Source organism: Mytilus californianus, unplaced genomic scaffold (assembly GCF_021869535.1).
Source record: "Mytilus californianus isolate M0D057914Y unplaced genomic scaffold, xbMytCali1.0.p SCAF_4, whole genome shotgun sequence".
Classification (NCBI taxonomy): domain Eukaryota; kingdom Metazoa; phylum Mollusca; class Bivalvia; order Mytilida; family Mytilidae; genus Mytilus; species Mytilus californianus.
Window position 1 is genome coordinate 49,540,273 of NW_026262690.1, and position 6,000 is coordinate 49,546,272.

The window sequence follows — 6,000 nt, forward strand, 5'->3', positions numbered from 1 at the left end:
AATAATGCCCTGTTGGTTGTAATAGGAAATTTTTCAATTTTTGTTAAAACTGGACATTTGAGCAATAATTTACTCAGTTGGTTAATAAACTTTAATAATCTAGATATTTTACTCCAAGATATTGGAAAGGAGTAAAATTAAAGATCAACAGTAACAAAGGTGGAGTAATTTTACATGTATAGATCTTATACTACACTGGAAAAATGGTGGTTAGATGCTAAACACAATTCTAAACATATTTTTTGTTCCTTTTTTGAAACACGTCTAGATCTAAACATGTTTAGATTGCAGAAAGTGTTCAGGGTTGTGTTTAGGCTTTTGTTCAGCTTAGAAATTAGTATTTAAATCCTGAACACTTTAATTCCGAAACACATTTAAAAGTGTTTATATTCAAGACATGTGTTTATATTCAAGGCATTTGTTTGCACCTGTCCTAAGTCAGGAATCTGATGTTCAGTAGTTGTCGTTTGTTGATGTGGTTCATAAGTGTTTCTCGTTTCTCGTTTTTTATATAGATTAGACCGTTGGTTTTCCCGTTTGAATGGTTTTACACTAGTAATTTTTTGGGGCCCTTTATAGCTTACTGTTCGGTGTGAGCCAAGGCTCCGTGTTGAAGACCGTACTGTGACCTATAATGGTTTACTTTTATAAATTTTTACTTGGATGGAGAGTTGTCTCATTGGCACTCATACCACATCTTCTTATATCTATTTACATTCAATGTGCTTACTTAGAAATGTGTTTAGATATTAAACATAACCCTAAACACGTTTAGTACTAAACATGTAATACAAGTGTTTAGTTTTCTAAGCTCGATTTTTACTGTGTATTAAACGAAATCAATGTTAAATATTAAAATTTTAATGAGTTTATAGCTAAATAAATATGTTCTTTTATCAGAAAGTAAATATTAAAAAAGGATATTCACAATTAAGTTTAATCTATAGGAAATTGATCTTGAATATGTAAACATGTTGAAATTAAAATGGAAATTTTTATTAAGCATCATATATTTTATCAATAAACTTAGACACCAAATTGATAATACACAAATGACATTAAGTGGACTTAAACTGTCTTGTATAAATAAGGCCGTAGGTTTTCTCGTTTTAATTGTTTCACGTGTTTCATGTAAGGGCATTTTATAGATGGCTATACGAGTATGGGTTTTTTTCTCAATGTTGAAGGACGTACCGTGACCTATGGTTGCTTTTGTCTTCGTGATTTGAACTCGGGTGAATAGTTTTCTTATATGCCATCATATCACATCTCCTTATTCTTATATTAAAAGTATTATTCTTAAATCATATTCTTGTATAATCCAGTTATTTTCAAAGACAGTACAGAAATATATTCATCTTCAATAATGAGAAAAAAATTAATTCATCCTATAGTTACATAGTCTAGAATATGTACAAAAACATGAGAAATATGCACCATCTAATGCAAAATAGTAAGGGTTATATCAGCGCTCTAATGTTTAAAGTTGGTGATCATTTACCCAGGGTTCCCTGGATCAATTTCTTTTTTTCGCCACCTCTTTCGCCACTCTGAATTTTTTTTCACCAACTAACATAATCAGATTTTTGTTCAGGACTTGTTTTCCATCTTGCTAACAAACAAATCCAGTTTGTAGCATTGTGTTATTTATTTTATCATCATTCTACATATCTATTTTATAACCTACATTGTAACAAATGAACACTAAATTAGAACAAAAAATTCTTGCAAAAATTAAAATGTAAAATTTGACTTCTGCGAACACATGATTCATCTTCAGTTCATCATTAATCAGTTTATTATCAGCTCAATAGTCATAACTTCAGCAGTGACCATTATTGATTATATTCAATTTCAATTAATTGTTATAAACTTAAGTTTTTTACTAATTCAGGAAAATAAATGCCTTGTTCTTAGTTTTTTTTTCCCTGTATGGTTACACACAATGCATATTCGACATTCACTGTGTTAGTTACAATCAGAGAATTGCTTAGAACGTTTAATAGATGTATTAATTTTCATCTAATTTAAAATTAGTAACAAATACATATGTGAAGGGACTTCTGGGTAAATGGGTTTTATGTTGTCGTTTGTTGGAGTGGTTCATAAGTGTTTCTCGTTTCTCGTTTTTTGTATAGATTAGACCGTTGGTTTTCCTGTTTGAATTGTTTTGCATTAGACTTTTTGGGGCCCTTTATAGCTTGCTGTTTCGGTGTGATCCAAGGCTCCGTGTTGAAGGCCGTACTTTGACCTATAATTGTTTACTTTTTACACATTGTGACTTGGATGGATAGTTGTCTCATTGGCACTCATACCACATCTTCTTATTTGTATTTTTATGTGTTTTTCTTGTTCAGCATAATGTGTTGTTTTTCTCTTTTGAGTTGTTTTACATTTAGCCATGTTGGGGGCTTTTATAGCACTATACGACATGGGTTTTGCACATTGTTGAAGGATGTATTGTGACCTGTAGTTGTTCATATCCTTGTCCTTTAGTCTCTAATGGATAGTTGTAACATTGGCAATTATAAGACGTTAAGTAACCAACAATCAATCAATAAATCAATCCAGTATAATATATATATAACCCATAACACATTTATAGTTTTTTTGCTCAATGTAAAAACATATTTCCTTAAATATATATATTTTTTTATTTATTTGTTTATTTTTGTTGATTTTTGTTTTTTTTTGTTTACTTTGTTCTGGAAGCGAACATTCTAGTTTATTCATTAAAAAATGTAGGACAACGGAGTTGGCGTACGTGGGTTCGATCCCACCGTAGGCATTCATTTATATTTGTTGGTGTAAAGCGGACAGTTTAGCTTAGTGCCCCCGCGCTGACTCTGTTGTTCCTGTGTCTAAAAATTCAGCAAGCAGCGACCAAGTCTTGCTTTCTTTCTTTTTTTCTTTCTTTCTTTTCGAAGTCCAGATGTAACAAAACCATGGCATAGTTGTGAAAATTATGCATAAATAGCTATGGTATATTTTCGGTTACTGAAATTTATACTCGGGTTGCATTCCCATATGCTCCATTGTACAGCTATAGGTTAACGTTAATTAACATGATTCATATTAAAAAGATTCCTCTGTATTAGACAATTTAACTAAAACGTATCAGTAAGCTGTATTGAAGTGGTTGAGACAACAAAATATGTCGGTAGCTCAGTTATCGATAAGGAAAACAATACGGAGGAAAAAGTAATCATTTCACTTGTTACAGGAAGGAAATCGTGTAATTTTTATGCACAGTATCGATTTTTTTTTATATTCATTAAAAAAAAAATGGATTTAGAGATTAAATACACACGCAGCAATATATACAGAAATACACGAACTATACAAATATGGATGACGTCATGCTTTAATAATTCGAATTTATTATTGTTATGTTATGGTGATTTAACTGACTCTTTAATTGAGGAAGTCAAGAACACACGAATTTAGGCAAAGTAGTCTGAAAACGACCGGATGAAATTCGAATATCCGCAACGATTCAAAAAAAAAAATCAACTGAACTGTGAATATCAGTTTCAATTATTCCGGCATGACCTTTCAAGTTATGAAAATACCATTATCTAATTAAAGCATGGGAAATTAGTCCTGTAGACTAGAGAAGGGTATACTCAATTTGTAAAATTTGTACAGTGTCTAGAGTAGAATGATATTTTTCGATATTTCAGTGTATCGTAATACAGGTTCGTACATTTGAAACTCATGTTAGATATCATAGGAAAGGAGGGATGACACATTCTATTTTTAGTAATTGTGTGCCGCAAACATCAGGTGCGGTCACAATTTTATAAAATAAACGTCAACATCCTAATCATCATAATTCAGAGCTCTTGAACTTCAGATCATTGAGATAGTTTTGTTGTAATAAGAATTTCAGCAATTTCAGCTTTAGTTTTAATAGTTGTTGTTTACTTTTCCAATAAAGATATATTTTGGAAGAAACAAACTTTTCGTAGTTCTGTATGTAAATACACTGGGAGCACCCAATCATGTTTATTTCGAGGGAAAGGCTGGTAATTTAATATTAATTTGAACTAGGTTTCCATGATCAAAATTTATTAACCCAGCTCGATCGATAACCAACATGTAATCATTATTGTAATCTAGATATATTTTTTTCACTTCAGAATTGTAAAAAATATGCTCACCAAGACATTTGTAGATGACCTATTTTAATGTTTGTCCTTCCGTGTTTTATATAATAAGGTGTTTCCACCTTTCCGTGGGAAGACCTTTAGATTTTGTTCTGAATACTAATTTTTTCTTCTACCACTTGTCAAGTGTTGCTTTTTTTTCGCAACATGTCGATAAGATATTTTATATCGAACAGTTATTGCGTTTTTGGATCTCACCCTTTTTAACCGAACACTTTTCAACATTAGAGTTATCTCCCCGTATCCTGTTTTTCTTGTTTATTCAAGACTACAATACATGTAATTTTAGAATAATTTTATAAAGCTTTGAACAAAATACATAAGGTTCGAACACAGGCCAGGTCAAACCTGGTATTTGCTGCTTCTCTGCGAAACACTCGGCATTAAGGAGTAAGAGCAAAGAATGATCAGAATAATGATTTCCGGGTAGGATGACATGTCTTCCTGTGGACTGTTACCTTGTGAACAAAACTTTTAAAAACCTCAGATAGTCGGTCTAGAACAATTCAGGGTTAATATTCATATTACATTAACATGTTCTCGTCCTGAATATGCTTTTAAAATGCCGCTTGGCGTTAAAAAAAAGTACAGCCCCCCTCCTCCTCCTCCTCCTCCTCCTCCTCCTCCTCCTCCTCCTCATCATCATCATCATCATCAATTATTTTATATTCATTTAAAAAAAAATGGATTTAGAGATTAAACACACACGCAGCAATATATACAGAAAAAACACGCTAAATATCAATATGTAAAGTTGTGAAAACACTATTCAAATGTATATTTGTTGTTTTAAGCCCCTTCTATATCTAAGTTTCACTAGGTTTCATAAACTCCGATTTAGGCTTCGTAAATTAAAAAACAAAACAATACAATTGAAATTGGTCATACCACTTGCAATGAGTATAAATCGATAAAAAAAAGTTCTAAACGTCTTTTTTTAGTTATAATCCTTTTATTCTTCAGTGACACATATGAAAGCCCTGTAAACAAGAAGGACGCAGAATTGAGCTATCTCTTGTATTTGGGTCATCCTGCCTAAAAGTGTACAACTCTAAAGATTTCAAAATGTCAACATTTTATCAATTTTTTTTCTTTTTTTCTTTTTTGATTTACCGTCTGTCTGATTAACACATTTCGATCAACTAATAGATATTGAATTCTTTTAAGAATGGCCATTGAAAGTTAGTGTATGCCTACCTGTCATATGCATTCTATAGCTCGCAGTAATAATTATACACATATCCGAATTCTTTCTACCCGGTTTAATTCCTTTCTATAAAGCGACATAGGATACACATATTGATAGATATGATTTTTTTGTATGAGGAAATATTTACTTATCATTTTCACTTGGGATCTTATCTTGACATTATGAAATATAAACAAAACTAACGATAGTTCAACGAAGACTGTATTTTATTAATGAGTACTCATTTCTTTTCTTCTCGGAAAAAGGATTATGAAAATTATTTTTAATTGCAATCTTTTAAATCGTACATCATTGGACAAATATAGCAACCCCCGTTTTTTTAAAATACTAGGTGTTAACCACCTTTACTACCAATGAGGGTCTCGCACGGTCGTTTTTTTTTTAAATGAAAACTAATGTTTTGCTATCGCTCGGATCATTCTATGGTTTTTGTCGAGCCTGCGACTTTTGTCGCAGAAAGCTCGACATAGGGAGAGTGATCCAGCGGCGGCGGCGGCGGCGGCGGCGTTAGCTAACTTCTTAAAAGCTTTATATTTTAGAAGCTGGAAGATCTGGATGCTTCATACTTTGTATATGGATGCCTCATGTTACGAAGTTTCCGTTAGTCACATGTCCAATGTC

The 6,000-nt window shown here is 32.0% G+C and overlaps 1 protein-coding gene across 1 annotated transcript in view; it reads right to left on the reverse strand.

The window, feature by feature from the left end:
- The window catches only part of LOC127738199 (globin-3-like), a 44,588-nt gene extending 39,207 nt beyond the window's left edge, over positions 1 to 5,381 (reverse strand). Inside the window, exon 1 of the mRNA XM_052249354.1 lies at positions 5,367 to 5,381. The gene's annotated coding sequence lies outside the window, so the exon portion shown is untranslated. The remainder of the gene's footprint in view (positions 1 to 5,366) is intronic.
- Between the last annotated feature and the right edge of the window lie 619 nt (positions 5,382 to 6,000).